This window comes from Ambystoma mexicanum, chromosome 1q (assembly GCF_040938575.1).
Source record: "Ambystoma mexicanum isolate Mex_15411 chromosome 1q, UKY_AmexF1_1, whole genome shotgun sequence".
Classification (NCBI taxonomy): Eukaryota; Metazoa; Chordata; class Amphibia; order Caudata; family Ambystomatidae; genus Ambystoma; species Ambystoma mexicanum.
Window position 1 is genome coordinate 251,257,505 of NC_090922.1, and position 16,481 is coordinate 251,273,985.

Here is a 16,481-nt window from a genome sequence, read left to right on the forward strand (position 1 = left end):
TGAGAAGAATTATGAGTAGGCATAGGAGGATGGAAAAGAGCCGTGCTCATGATGCTTTCGGCCGAATAAGAGTCGTGCTCAAGGCCGAATAAGAAACAGGCACTGAGTTTTTCCAGGAATGACTTTTTCTGGCACTCATTGTACAAGCCATTATATCAGTCTAAACAGGCAAATAGTAGAAGTGATGGATCCACTGGGACCAAAAAGTACCATCTCCCCCTAGACAACATGACACTCAATTCCATTGGCGACTCCTTAACCCCTAGACCACATTTTCTCCAGGAGAAATACCTGTCACTTGCTTTCTCTTTTACCACTCAGGTCAAAAGCGAGTCACATTTCACCACTTTCTCCTCTAGAAGACAATATAACTCAGTCAAAGAAAAGGATCAGTTAGTAAGGCGTCCTTGCTCTGATTCACTAGTCCACATACGGAGCCGATAACGTATGTTTTCTTCCTACTGCTGATCACTGTGGATTATTTCGGTGATATGCGACGCGTAATACATGATGAATGCCCCTTTTCCGTCAAAAACACATGTAGAAAATATGTAGCGTACATTTGGTTACTGATCCCAATTTCCTATTCCAGGAATCAATGGAACGCAAGGAAAGTCAATGGAAGATCACTTTCATGACATGTTTTATTTCAGGAATAGCGCATACATTGCACACCATTGTCTCTTGGCGACCACAGGTCAAGGGAGACAGGCCATCCCAGTAAAGGAGGCAGAAAATGTAGGCTCAGTTGAGGGAGAGGTTTCGGCAGGGGAGGAAAGGGATAGTAGTACGGGCAGTGAATACATTATAGGTATTCCATTCAATGAGGGTAGGACGATGAGGAGAAAGTTAGCAAAAGAAGTGATTGATCATTGCCTTGAAAAGGAAGAGTGATTTGTTGGCGCATTTTTGGAGGGTAATAAGCTCTGTAGATAAGGGGAGGAAATAGAGAAGAGACTGTGTCCTCTGTGCCCGCAGCAGGATGTTGGTGCTGGAGAAATGTTGACGTCGGAGGAGTAGAGGGCTCCAGATAATTGGTAACAGTGGATCTGATCTTTTAGTAATGGGGAGCTACACTGGCCTATAGAAATAACCAGATTGCAGTTCAAATGATGAAGAATTTCTTTTCACTTCTTTGTCCCACAGCAGTGGTCTGCAACCTTTGACTCTCCAGATGTTTTGGACAACAGCCATCAGCATTGACAGCATGGACAATGGTGAGGAATGCTTGGCTTGGGGCGGTAGTCCAAAACAGCTGCTACAGTCCTGCACCATCCTAGAGCAATCAGTGATATCATGGGCAACGCAATGCAAAACCACCAACCATAGACATCATGTTCCTCCTTGGAGAATGGACTTCCATTTTGCCTTACCTTTCTGTTGGGCGCAATAAAAGTAAACAGTGAATTTCCTTTGACCGCATGCTCCCAATGTAGTCAGTACAGTACAAGGCAATCAAATGAGAAATCAGCCAGATAATTGTATTTTTTTGGGATTCAATAATATTTATACATCACACAAAATTGGCAAAAAAATCACATATGTGGTAAAAACGTGCATGTGATCAATCAAGAAGATAAGGCAAAAAGGCACCGACCAATGTCCTAGCACCAACAAAGAGCGCAAGCCTCCACAGATTAGTCTGTTGGCCTTCACAAAGGATCCTGGCAATTGTATGCACTGTTCAGCTTCTCCTGACTTGCCAGATGAATTTTGTGGTGGCCGTTTTGAAAGACTTGTTTCCCATCGACCTGCAAAAAAATCAAGGCTGGGTTCAGAGCACATATTTCATACTCGATAAAACATGGATTTCAATCTAAATTATTTTATCCATAAACCATTGTGCAATGGTCTCAATGACTCTCTTGGAGCACAGCCACACCTAACAGCACACTTAGGGGCCTTCCCATCTGCCTTGTGGCACCTGGAAACACAATTTGTGTTGTATAGGTTCTTTAAAAATACTCAATAAATAAACAGGAAGTTGGCCACAACTTAACTTGTCATAAGGAGATCTCAGGGAAACTAAATAAGCTTTATGGAAATAAGGTTCTGGGCTGAGAGCAAAAAATGACATCTTGGCCAAGAGCCAGCTACCCTCAATCACTGACTTCAAATAAGCTTCCCCCAGTACCAGACATAGCGTTTATCTCCACATGTTCCCAGCAGTCCCAGTTACTTAGAATTATGCATGTTTACTAATCCACAATTTCTTCCTACACAAATATAATTCTAAGGCTGTGTATACTTCTTTACCATTCCAACTAACAGGTAATTCACATGAACCCCTAAGGGATCAGAGTGGTCACCAAATATGAAAAATATATTTCATACTTGGGGGTGCAAGTCATTTCAACAGTTTCTACCTGCATTGCCAAGGTAGGTAGCATGCAGGTTAAGCGCTCCCCTCAGACATGGGATCTGCTTGCATTTTCATGTAATCATGAATTGCATTACATGCCTATAATATGAACAGCTCTAAATTCCAAGCCAGGCCACATTAGCCTATAGCCACATATGCAATATTCATGTTAGCTTTGACAGAGATACATTTCACAAAAGTGCATGCCAACTATTGACTTTGACAGGATTCTTTTCTCAAGCACAATATACAGAACTTTACTGAAATGTTTCAGAGTGCATTACGTGGCTAATGTGTTGACTGGAAACCAAAAATCCTGATGCATTTAGGAAATACATTTCTTATTTTGTTTGCGACATGCATGAGATAAGAGACTGCCAAAGCTACATTTTTATCCGCTAGCCTTGTCCAGTTTGCTGCAGTCGTTTTCAAACAATCTCCTTAATTTGCTTTATTAAGCGCACTGTCACTTTATAAGCATTGTGATTGCATTGTGTCTAGCAACGTGAAAAACATAAGCAGCAAAGAACACAATAATTCATCAAGATACACAATACTTTAAGCAAGCTAAAGCACTGACATCATTATCTGTAGAATGCAACTGGTTAACAGGGAAACTTGGATGAATTCCTAAACTTTCACCAAAGGCTACGTCATGCTGAACCACAAATGTGCAGTGCCTGGAGGACACTGCTGCCCAACAGATCTTGACCTGCTTGGGTAAGGAAAGAAGAAGGCAAAGACTGTAATTCTAGTCTTTTGGCCTGATTACGAGTTGGGCATTAGCCCTTAAATGCGGCAGTATTGGTGTTACCACCACATTTAAGGGCTGGCCGTATCACGAGCCTGGCGTGTTAACCCCCAGCTCAGAGTTGGGGGTAAACACACCAAGAGAATTGCCATTTTCGGTGCAATTACCGCTGGCGGTATTACTGTGCGGTAATTGCACTGAAAATTCCCCAATGGGGAATGGGGACTTACAGTTAGCGCCCATCCCATGATCCGGCGGGAATACCACCAGATAGGTGGGCGCTAACGCTAATACATTTGGAGTGGTATCCAATCCGCAATATAGCCCAACTTGTGATCAGGCTATTTGGGCCTAAACCCGGCTCTTAGCCAATTTCCCTAAATTATAATTTGTGATACTTGCTTCAATAATTTGTAGGCAAAACTAATTTACAAAGCTGACCTGCCTTGGAAACAAGCAGCACACAGTTTTCATATATTAAAATTCAAATTTGTGTCAGTTTCAATATTGCGGGGGCTGAAATAAGCAATTGTTACCCATAGTTTTAAATATATATATATTTCTTTTCCATGTTCGCACCATTTAGAGACATCATGATGTGTTTTTGTTAGAACAGCCTTTCATCTTTCCCTGTGCTGGTGAAACACTGAGTCTAGCCTGGCACAGGTTTTAGCACAGCATCCACATAAAACCTGTGTTGCTACTCACACTTCTTTGCCCAGGATAAGGGACACCATCAAAACAAAGAGGAAGGATGAGTAGAGTCCTTTGCAGGCGGATTTGAAATGCTTTACCAATGACCTTTTTTGTTCCATTGCTCTAGATTGCTTTTTAGGCTGTTCTTAGTTAACTACCCATAGAATCCATTAACTTTTTGACAGAGTTTTTAGCCCTTTGCATCTAATGGGTTGTCCAGAGGTTGGTCTGTATAACCTCACTGGTCCTCTGCCCTGCCAATTCACAGCATCACAGCTGTGAGTAAGATTTTAAGTTTCACTCGGCCACAATGGCTACATAAACACTTGTCATTGGTAGTAGGTCGTTTTTAAACTTTATAAGAGTAGGATGCTGTTTATCTACTTATCTACTCGATTACTTTAGTGCCCATGTTAGGAACTATATATTGCTTGACTGGTCTATTTTTAATGCTCATGTATTATCTCTACAAAAGAATACATATACATAAATGCTAAACAAGAGAGTGAGAGCATTATTAATGTGTTTATATGCATGAGTATAAAAGGTACTATATTGCAGGTGCAAGTACTTGTTGCTTTAGTGATTAAATTGTGTAGGGGAGATACTGATAAAATCAAAGTTTCATCATACACGCACGGGTAATAAGCATTGATACACAGAGTCACCCAGAAGGTGGATTGATGGCAATCTAGCTGTCCTATAGTAAGCCTTGCTTGGGTAGCACTACCTACTCCCACAAAAGTTGCCACAGCAACAGATGGGCATTTAGATCGCCCTTCCACTGGAGGTTAGGGTGTGGCATGCAGGGTATGATCAAAATCATTATAATGTCTTAATGAGGATGTAATAAGTAATGTCCTATTTTCAAAGGGCTAAAACATGACTAATCATTTCCCTTCCTTATTGGCCTTCTAGAACCACAAGCCCGACACATGATGACTGTGTTAAGGGATCAGCGTGACAAATGGCTTGCTCCATTTCAGTTTGGCCAGCCGTTTAGAGGCAATGCTGAAAATGTGACCAGCAGCCTGAATAATTCTCTAAATGCAATTGTCCGAAAAGTGACGGGCGCCATTTCCTATACCAAGCTTAACCACAGGTGGGCATGGTGAGCAACAGGCTTAGTGGAGATGGACATGCATTTGACTATGTCTAAAACATACTGGCCTTCAGTAGGTTTGCACATGCCAGTACTGACACTACCCCCATCCTCTCATGCCTCTTTGAAAGCAACCCAGCAGTGTTTCTTTATCTTGCCTGCTTGCATGGCGTTTTCAGTGCCCCACGTAAATCTCTGTGACGGAAATGCGTGGGGGAACTTCTGAAGTATAAGGTTCTTTGTGAAAGAAACAAATCAAAAGCAGGCATAAACAGATAAGACATTCCATAGGTGAATCCCTGAGCTGTCCTGCTATTCCAAGAGCCTCATTCTGCCTATGCCTGATGAAGATTACAAAAGCTTGCAAAGAAAGGACTTTTTTTAGCCTAACTAAGGTATCATCTTGTTGTATTGTTGTATTTTTTGGAGCAACACTTTGTATATTACCGTTGGCTAGCACAGCATTTAAAAACTGAACTAAATAAAAAAAAAAATATATATATATATATGTATATATATTACATGATATTACATGGCCACGGTAGTTTGTGAGGATTCGTCCAGCGGGGGCAAAGTTATAGGGGGGGTCCCAAAACTTTTATTTTTCCCATAGACTGAATGGGAACAAAATTTTGCTCGCGTCTACAGCCCAAACCGCTGGACGGATTTTCACCAAATTTGGACCAGGAGCAGCGGCTTGGTCCCGAAAGCGTGCTTTTGCAAATTTGGTGAAAATCCGTCCAGTAGTTTTTTTTAAAATGACCAAAAAGTAGGTAAAAAAAATTAGTGATATCTGTGTTCGGTCCGCGGACACACTTCCCTGTTCCCTCCACGGACAGTGTCCTGATTGGCCAAGCGGCTTGCGTGATGTTCGCGGACATGCAACGTGTTCGCTGATTGGACGGCGTGGAGCGTGAAGCGCGTCAGATTTTCGGTAGCGCCCGCCATCTTGGATTCGCGGTCGTCCGCGGACAGCGCAGTGAAACTTTGTTCAAAATGTATGTTTAGTAGAGTGTGTTGGTGTGTAGGAGTGTTTGGGGAGGGTGGGATTGTATGAGATAGGATGAAAGTTGTGTTTTTTTATGTGTTAGACGTTCTTTTTGTGTTCAATTTGTCTGCGGACATCACAGGTGTTCTGAAATGTTCTAAATAAACTGAATGCAGGGTGTTCTGAGGACTGAATATGTGTCTGTTTTGTTCACAAGCAAACAAACTGTTCTAAGAACACTCGCAGTGTCCTGAAATGTACGCAAATAAACAAAATGGAGGTGTCCTGAGGACGCTGTCCGTATTGTTCGTTGTCAAGTTGAATATGTTCTAAGAACACTCGCGGTGTCCTGAAATGTTCGCAAATACACAAAATGGGGGTATTCTGAAGACGTTGTCGAACACTCGCTGTGTCCTGAAATGTTCACAAATATGAATGGGGGGTTGTGGCTGGCAAGTTGAATGTGTTCTAAGAACACTCACGGTGTGCTGAAATGTTCGCAAATAAACAAAATGGGGATGTCCTGAGGACGCTGTCCGTATTGTTCTCTGTCAAGTTGAATGTGTTCTAAGAACACTCGCGACGCTGTCCGTATTGTTCTCTGTCAAGTTGAATGTGTTCTAAGAACACTCGCGGTGTCCTGAAATGTTCGCAAATAAACAAGATGGTGGTGTTCTGAAGACGCTTCTAAGAACACTTGCGGTGTCCGGGGAATGTTCGTAGGGGGGTGTCCTGAGGACGCTGTCCGTATTGTTCGTTGTCAAGTTGAATGTGTTCTAAGAACACTCGCGGTGTCCTGAAATGTTTGCAAATACACAAAATGGGGGTCTTCTGAAGACGTTGTCGAACACTCGCTGTGTCCTGAAATGTTCGCAAATATGAATGGGGGTTATGGCTGGCAAGTTGAATGTGTTCTAAGAACACTCGCGGTGTCTTGAAATGTTCGCAAATGAACAAAATGGGGGTGTTCTGAAGATGTTTCTAAGAACACTTGCGGTGTCCGGGGAATGTTCGTAGGGGGTGTCCTGAGGACGCTGTCCGTATTGTTCTCTGTCAAGTTGAATGTGTTCTAAGAACACTCGCTGTGTCCTGAAATGTTCGCAAATACACAAAATGGGGGTGTTCTGAAGACATTGTCGAACACTCGCTGTGTCCTGAAATGTTCGCAAATATGAATGGGGTTTGTGGCTGGCAAGTTGAATGTGTTCTAAGAACACTCGCAGTGTCCTGAAATGTTCGCAAATAAACAAAATGGGGGTGTCCTGAGGACGCTGTCCGTATTGTTCTCTGTCAAGGTGAATGTGTTCTAAGAACACTCACGGTGTCCTGAAATGTTTGCAAATAAACAAGATGGTGGTGTTCTGAAGACGCTTCTAAGAACACTTGCGGTGTCCGGGGAATGTTCGTAGGGGGTGTCCTGAGGACGCTGTCCGTATTGTTCTCTGTCAAGTTGAATGTGTTCTAAGAACACTCGCCGTGTCCTGAAATGTTCGCAAATATGAATGGGGGTTGTGGCTGGCAAGTTGAATGTGTTCTAAGAACACTCGCGGTGTCCTGAAATGTTCGCAAATAAACAAAATGGGGGTGTTCTGAAGACGTTTCTAAGAACACTCGCGGTGTCCAGGGAATGTTCGTAGGGGGTGTCCTGAGGACGCTGTCCGTATTGTTCTCTGTCAAGTTGAATGTGTTCTAAGAACACTCGCGGTGTCCTGAAATGTTCGCAAATACACAAAATGGGGGTGTTCTGAAGACGTAGTCGAACACTTGCTGTGTCCTGAAATGTTTGCAAATATGAATGGGGGTTGTGGCTGGCAAGTTGAATGTTTTCTAAGAACACTTGCGGTGTCCTGAAATGTTCACAAATAAACAAAATGGGGATGTCCTGAGGACGCTGTCCGTATTGTTCTCTGTCAAGTTGAATGTGTTCTAAGAACACTCGCAGTGTCCTGAAATGTTTGCAAATAAACAAGATGGTGGTGTTCTGAAGATGCTTCCGTATTGTTCGTTGTCAAGTTGAATGTGTTCTAAGAACACTCGCGGTGTCCTGAAATTTTCGCAAATACACAAAATGGGGGTGTTCTGAAGACATTGTCGAACACTCGCTGTGTCCTGAAATGTTTGCAAATATGAATGGGGTGTTGTGGCTGGCAAGTTGAATGTTTTCTAAGAACACTTGCGGTGCCCTGAAATGTTCACAAATAAACAAAATGGGGATGTCCTGAGGACGCTGTCCGTATTGTTCTCTGTCAAGTTGAATGTGTTCTAAGAACACTCGCAGTGTCCTGAAATGTTTGCAAATAAACACGATGGTGGTGTTCTGAAGATGCTTCTAAGAACACTTGCGGTGTCCAGGGAATGTTCGTAGGGGGTGTCCTGAGGACGCTGTCCATATTGTTCCCTGTCAAGTTGAATGTGTTCTAAGAACACTCGCCGTGTCCTGAAATGTTCGCAAATACACAAAATGGGGGTGTTCTGAAGACGTTGTTGAACACTCGCTGTGTCCTGAAATGTTTGCAAATATGAATGGAGGTTGTCGCTGGCAAGTTGAATGTGTTCTAAGAACACTCGTGGTGTCCTGAAATGTTCGCAAATGAACAAAATGGGGGTGTTCTGAAGACGTTTCTAAGAACACATGCGGTGTCCGGGGAATGTTCGTAGGGGGTGTCCTGAGGACGCTGTTCGTATTGTTCTCTGTCAAGTTGAATGTGTTCTAAGAACACTCGCTGTGTCCTGAAATGTTCGCAAATACACAAAATGGGGGTGTTCTGAAGACATTGTCGAACACTCGCTGTGTCCTGAAATGTTCACAAATATGAATGGGGGTTGTGGTTGGCAAGTTGAATGTGTTCTAAGAACACTCGCGGTGTCCTGAAATGTTTGCAAATAAACAAAATGGGGATGTCCTGAGGACGCTGTCCGTATTGTTCTCTGTCAAGTTGAATGTGTTCTAAGAACACTCGCAGTGTCCTGAAATGTTTGCAAATAAACAAGATGGTGGTGTTCTGAAGATGCTTCTAAGAACACTCGCGGTGTCCGGGGAATGTTCGTAGGGGGTGTCCTGAGGACGCTGTCCGTATTGTTCTCTGTCAAGTTGAATGTGTTCTAAGAACACTCGCCGTGTCCTGAAATGTTCGCAAATACACAAAATGGGGGTGTTCTGAAGACGTTGTCGAACACTCGCTGTGTCCTGAAATGTTCGCAAATATGAATGGGGGTTGTGGCTGGCAAGTTGAATGTGTCCTAAGAACACTTGCGGTGTCCTGAAATGTTCGCAAATAAACAAAATGGGGGAGTTCTGAAGACGTTTCTAAGAACACTCGCGGTGTCTGGGGAATGTTCGTAGGGGGTGTCCTGAGGACGCTGTCCGTATTGTTCTCTGTCAAGTTGAATGTGTTCTAAGAACACTCGCGGTGTCCTGAAATGTTCACAAATGCACAAAATGGGGGTGTTCTGAAGACGTAGTCGAACACTTGCTGTGTCCTGAAATGTTCGCAAATATGAATGGGGGTTGTGGCTGGCAAGTTGAATGTGTTCTAAGAACTCTTGCGGTGTCCTGAAATGTTCGCAAATAAACAAAATGGGTGTGTCCTGAGGACGCTGTCCGTATTGTTCTCTGTCAAGTTGAATGTGTTCTAAGAACACTCGCGGTGTCCTGAAATGTTCGCAAATAAACAAGATGGTGGTGTTCTGAAGACGCTTCTATGAACACTTGCGGTGTCCTGAAATGTTCGCAAATAAACAAAATGGGGGTGTCCTGAGGACGCTGTCCGTATTGTTCTCTGTCAAGTTGAATGTGTTCTAAGAACACTCGCGGTGTCCTGAAATGTTCGCAAATAAATAAAATGGGGGTGTCCTGAAGACGTTTCTAAGAACACTCGCGGTGTCCTGGAATGTTCGTAGGGGGTGTCCTGAAGGCGTAGTCTGTATTGTTCGCTGGCAAGTTGAATGTGTTCTAAGAACACCCGCGGTGTCCTGAAATGTTCGCAAATAAACGAAATGGGGGTGTTCTGAGGACACTGTCCGTATTGTTCGTTGTTAAGTTGAAAGTGTTCTAAGAACTATCGCGTTGTTCTGAAATGTTCGTAGGGGGTGTCCTGAAAACGCTGTCCGTATTGTTCGCTGGCAAGTTGAAAGTGTTCTAAGAACACTCATAATGTCCGCGGACATTAAAAGTATCCATAGACCATAGTTGAAATGTTTGACTCTATGGATGTGATATGCTGCAGTGGTTGTTGCCAGGGCATAGAGTCTTGGGTGCATGGCCATTTGGTTTATTTTGGTTTATTATTGGTTTATAACTTTGGGTGAAAAACAAATGTATAAGGAACAAAGGTATTAGATAGTATGGATGTGATGTGCTGCTATGGTTCTCCTTATTATTGTATATTACTGTTTGGTCTAGTAACCGGAGTACATGTATTTCTTGTTAATTTCTGTGATAAAAGAAAATAGCATGTTAGTATTAGTATTTTGTAATGACTTATTACATTGTATAATCAACATACTTTTTTTGGACCCTCATATTTAGTAGATTACAAATCAGAGTACTGTGCAATTTGACCCGTTTCTGTATTTGTTGCTAAAATCATTGGGTCTGTGGGAGAGAAAAAAATCCATGTTGGATTAAAAAAAAACCTTTTTCTGTTATGCTACAGTTTATTTGTGTGTTTTCTTTTCAGTGTTCACTTGTTGTTTCTGGCTAAATCTTTATACTTTGGCTTGTTGCATTTTTTTGGAGCAGTAACATATTATTTATTTGTTTTGATATTATAAAATTTTGGAGCAGTTAGATATCAATTGGCGTATTTTAACTGTCTATTTTTTTGATATATTTTAGTGGTATTGATTTATCTATTTGGATATTGTTAAATTTTGGGACAGTTAGATACCAATTGGCGTATTCTAACTGTGTATTTTTTGGTCTAATTTAGTGGTATTAATTTATCTGATTAGTTGTTGTAGAATCTGTGAGCAGTTAGATAGCTTTTGGAGTATTCTAACAGTTTATATTTTTTTAACACAAGTTTACTTAGGGTTTAAATACAGTTTAGTTATCAAATTTTGGTTTTAAGAACATCAAATAAGCGTTTGTAAGATTTGCTGGTAATCTCTGTTTTAGAGTAATGGTACTATCATTACATTCAGACCATCCACATTTCTTTTTTATATATGCAATGTAGTGCCCTGAATTGGTTGTGGCTCCTGCGTGGTAGATTATACCTATTGTTGTGAAGGTTTTCTTACCAAGTGATATTTGACCATGTGTGAATCCAGTCAGCTTGCAGTTGTTTTTGGTACCATCTGCATTGTAACGTAGAAGAATTAGTATTATGTATTTACTATGTGTTTGTATTACTAACATGGAGCGATTATCTGAATTGCAGGTAGAGCATAATCTACCATGGTTTGCATTTTGTACAAGTCGCTGAAATGGAATGGATTCACAATTTGATATTGATATATATATGAAGCGTTCATTGGGGATTTCTTCTTGTGTCACATTGTTGCAGAGAGTGCATGTATGTTTCCACATGTATGAAATCTGAAAGATTTCATTTATAGGTATGTTTTTGTTGTAAGTAAATTAGAAATTCTTGTGGATCTTCCTGTGAGTTTATAGTGAATTTCACCATTCAAGCACAGTAGTCCAATTGTTATCTTATTCCATAAACACTATACGTGTTGTCAGGATTGTTTGCTGCATTTCTGTGAAGTACTAACATTTGCAAACACAATGGGTCTGTACTGTGTAAGTAAATGTTGTCAACAATTGGTGGTAATTGAAATAGAATATTCATTGCTACATTTGCGTAGCAACTTACACCAACTATATTTGAGAATTTAAATGGTCCAGGTAGTTCTGTATCTAACTGCTTTTTTTGGAGTTTGTCTTCCTTCTTTAAAGAAGTACCTGGTTTACTTTCCCTAATTGATTCTTTTTTGCTTGTACTTGATGAAGTATTAGTTTCTTTTACTCTCTTTGGAGGATTTGCAGTGACATCCTGTTGCATTTCTGTTTGATTTACTTTTCTTTTATAACGTTTTACTTTTTGTGGAACAGAATATGTGTTTAGGTGGGGGGTGTATAGTGAGCAAAGTCTATTGTATTCTAAAATGCAAGGAATATCAGCGTTTATTTTACTTGCATCAAAGTTGATTAGAAATAGACTGTCAAGTGTACGTAAGCGTGATAGTGCTATATAGCTCATGCCTTCTTTAAAGACTGTGTTACCAATATCTATCATTGCTTTGTCTAGGGTAAGACATTGTGATTTATGAATCATGACTGCGTATGCAAGAGTTAGAGAAAATTGTTCTCTGCGTACATAAATATCTTTGAAGAGAAGGAATCTAGCTGCTAAGCATCCTATCCTTTTTACTTCTGAAAGTTTGTCAAAGAGTATATTGACAAACTGAATTTTGTTGTCGCGTGGGTATGTTTGAAAGCCAACAACTGTACCCAGTGCTCCATTAACTAGTCCTTGGTCCACGTCAAGGTTACGTTTAAGCATTACTCTGCAATTTAAGGATAATTTTAATATATTTTCTAAGCCTGCTGTGTTTGAGATTGATTTTTCTAAACTATTTAGTCTTGTTGTGGCTGGTCACACATGGGTAGTGCCATACCATGTACATCTAGTTTGTCTGTGGCGCTAATTTCCATGATTGGTTGCATTTCTTTACTTAGCATGACTTCATTGAATTTGAAACAGCTTGCAAGAGTTGGCATTAAGGCCATACAATTGACATTTTTGTGGGCTAATTGTTCCATAACATCTGTAGCACATGCATTATCGCCATAAAGTGCATTATTGTGCCGGGTTTTCAATATTGCTTCTGCTTCTTTAGAAAGTATACTAACTCTGATACTTTTTAAAATGTTGGCATAAGTGAGATCTGCAGATTGCCGCATGTTTTCTGTTAATTCTCTGTATTGGAAATGTTGCCAAAGGTTGACATTTCCAATGCTGCCAACAGTTTTACGGCAGAGTTTGTGTCCTAATGTTTTAAAAATAGGCTCACCTTTTACTGGTGTTAATTGAAGCAGATCTCCAAAAAAAATAATGTGTTTTCCTGCAAAGAGCTCTTCATAGTCTGTTTTGAGTACTTTTTGTAATCTGAGGTGAATCAAAGCTAACATCAGGTTGGAGACCATGCTCCCTTCATCTATTAGTAGCATTTTCATTTGTTTCAATACTCTGCGTAATTCCATTGCAGCTTCTGCAGAAAGTTTGTAATAGTCTAATTTGTTCTGGTGTTCTACTAGTAATAGTAGTAATCGGTGTAATGTAACACCACCTATGTTGTAGGCAGCTAAACCTGTGGGGGCAGTGACAACAGCTGACAGTTTGTTGTTTGTCAATTGTTGAAGGAACTTACTAATGATTTTGATTAGGAATGTTTTGCCAGAACCAGCTTCACCACTGACGTACAGTAGTATAGGTTTATAATTATGGCAGGAACATTCTTTATTTTCATGTTTTACACCATGTACAATTTGTTTTGTTACTTCTTGAAAAATGCTACTTTGCTCATTGTTTAGTTTTGATTGTAGTATAGTTAAGTCTTCTTTATCTTCATACTGACACATGGTGTTTTCTACTTCTATCATAGCTAATTCTGCCTCATTTATTATTAGTGGTTCTCCCAGTGGTTCTTGGCTTCCTGTTACAGAAGGTTGACTACTGTCAGGAGTGTCCTTATCTAGTTGGGCTTGGAGTTCTTCTTTATGTTGCTGTTCATTGTGCAACATTGTTTTGTACTGTGTAAAGTTTACATCAGTTATAGTGCTTTCATTTGCTTTGAAAGCATCCTCATGTGAGTCCTAGTTATCTAGTAATTGTTCTTCTTTTCTCCATTGTTTGAAGAGTTGTAACAGGGACATGTAATATACTTCTTTATGTTGAGGAGTCTTTAATGACAATTTGATATGATTAATTAAATTTGGTTTAGTGAGTTTAACTAAGCTGCCTTCACAGTTTGTCACTCTATATTTACCTTTTTTCATCAGGTTTCATATTATTTTTGTATGTGTAGTTTTGGGCTATGTGGTATAGACACATGTTTTCCAAAGTATTACTTCTGTTTTGATAGTATGTGTCCAATAAATTGTTTTCTTTAAATGTCTTGGCTGTTGGGATCATGTTTGGCTATTGTTTCTATATCTTCATATGATTTTAGAACTCTTTTTCTAGATTTAGCTGGACCAAGACTTAGCCATACTATATTTTCAGATTTACCATACAATGCACTACCAGTTAAACGATCAGCTGCTTCATATGATCCACATTCTCTATGGGTGAGCATTTCTATGCCCAAGCTGTATAATTTCTGAGACACTGTTTTATCTGATGACAGGTCATTCCAGAGGTCTTGGAGCTCTGTCTTTTCTGCTTTAGTTAAGTATGCTGTGACATATCGTGCAACTGCAGTAGAATTGTCTGCAATGTACTGCACATCTATGTTTGCATTCCATAAGTGGGCAATAATTGCATTATAATAATTGATATATTTTTCTTCTTCTTCTCTTTTTATGCAATATGTATTTTTAGGTGACTTACCTTTAACACTATGTCTAACTGAAGACATGAGGTTGTTCACTTGACCTGTATTTGTAACTGGTCTAGGGAAACCAAATCGGCATTTGGTGTAGTATTTCCCTTTGTTTTTGTATTTGCGACGACAATATTTTCCACATTTGTGTCTTTGAAATTGTTAAATTTGTGCATGAAGATCCCTATTTGTGGCTTCTGATGGAATTTCACAAGTGACATATTTTTCAATAAACTGTAAAACAGTGGCATCACTGTCTTGACCAAATTTAGGAGCATCTTTAATCCATAAAAGCATGTGGATATGTGGTGCTCCTCTGGCTTGGTATTCTTTTCTCCAAAAGAAGTGTTGCACTTCTCCAAGGGGAGGAACAAATAAAATGTAGCATAGCAATGAAGCGATGGTGAAAATATCTTGAAACATTAACAGGATCCAAAGAACAAAGTTCTCCAGGTGTTAGTATATCTATGTTTGTTTTGTTTTTATTTGATATGCGTAGGAAATCACGTAAATCCTCCCATGCATATTCTGCACAACTTAATGTAACAAACCAAGTGGGTGGGCCAAAGTTTCTGATCATACAACGTACATCTCCATGACGTCGAAACCAGTACTCTTTAGTACCACGCATATTTGCTAATAGATTTGTAATATTTCATTGTAAAACCTCATCCTTTTGTTGCACTTTTTCTAATAATTGTGTAGCTGTCATATTTTGAAAGTGTGATCCTGATTTTAATATGTGTGCAACTCCGTAACATAAAGTTGCTAGTTCACTTTCAAAGAGTAGGTGGAATATGTGTTCCACATTTTGTCTAAATCTGGGATCGTAATGAGCGGTATTCTGAAGCTGATATTTGAATAGGTCTATCATCATACCTTCCTCCTTTGCCAGTAGGAAAGAGTAGAGAAAAAGCACGTGCTTCTATACTTTTTTCCCATATGCTGATTGGCGATCCTTTTGTTTGACGCATTTGGTAAGTTTCCAGTACATCTTCTATGGTGTCATTACAGTGCAAAGGATGAATTGTATAATGGTCTAAAGTATTTGATATTGTAGCAGGATCTAGTACCTCAAATTGACCAGCTTCTTGTTTTTTTTTTAAATTATTTCAGTTGTATCTTTCAGGTTTTCTTCAATATTAATGCCTTTGTAATATTCATTATTCTCTTTAAGATATTGGAAGGCTTGTCTAACTTTATATAAATCTACCAGCTGTTGCCATATTTTTTTGTCTTTTGTAGGTACTCCATTTACTAAGATAATTAAAGATTGCTGCATTGGACGTTGCACTCCTAGAGTATGCACATTTTCTTTTAGATCTAATGGTAAATAAACTACTTTTCCACAAATGCCTTTTACCAATTCAGAGGGAGGTAATTTTGCTGTTTTTGGTTGAAGGCGTATTATAGCTTGAAATGGGTGTACTGTGTGAATTATGATGCTCTCATATAAATTAAGTTGTTGTAGGGGTTTTGGTACTGGGTATAATTCCAAATTATTTGTGATAGCACGTGAAGGAGTTTGGTTGTTGTCAAGTTTTGTAGTGCAGTAACTAAGTATTAAGGGCTCAATTATTTCGTATTTGTTTTCTGCTACAAGGTAGAGAGCTAATTCAAACCATTTAGAATCTTCATTGTCTTCTATTTTGTATGATAGGTCTACAGTTTTTGTGTTACTTTTATAAAAAGTTGTACGGCAACATACACATACATGGTTTGGTACTTCAGCTGATGTACTTTTAAATTTTATTATTTCTTTTTTGTATGTGTTTAGCAAAAGGTTGCCATGTGTAGAATTGTTGCTTAATTGGTTTAAAGTTATTTCATTCTGTAAATGGCTTTCACTTCCAAAATATTTTTTCTGGATATAGTGAATTTCTTCAAGTAGGTCTTTTGCTGTACCATGTAGAAGGATGTTATTTAACTTTGCTAGTGCTAAAGCAGGACTTTTAGCATAGTACAGTTTATAGACTAGATTTCTTATAGTTGAATGATGTGTTGATATCCTTTTGATATCATGGAAAGT

At 39.6% G+C, this 16,481-nt stretch overlaps 2 protein-coding genes across 2 annotated transcripts in view; both read right to left on the reverse strand.

Moving 5' to 3' along the window:
- The window catches only part of LOC138527175 (galactoside alpha-(1,2)-fucosyltransferase 2-like), a 110,748-nt gene extending 109,044 nt beyond the window's left edge, over positions 1–1,704 (reverse strand). The window contains exon 1 of the mRNA XM_069638282.1: positions 1,598–1,704. The gene's annotated coding sequence lies outside the window, so the exon portion shown is untranslated. The remainder of the gene's footprint in view (positions 1–1,597) is intronic.
- LOC138527173 (galactoside alpha-(1,2)-fucosyltransferase 2-like) overlaps positions 1–1,719 on the reverse strand; it is a 233,252-nt gene extending 231,533 nt beyond the window's left edge. The window contains exon 1 of the mRNA XM_069638281.1: positions 1,598–1,719. The gene's annotated coding sequence lies outside the window, so the exon portion shown is untranslated. The remainder of the gene's footprint in view (positions 1–1,597) is intronic.
- Between the last annotated feature and the right edge of the window lie 14,762 nt (positions 1,720–16,481).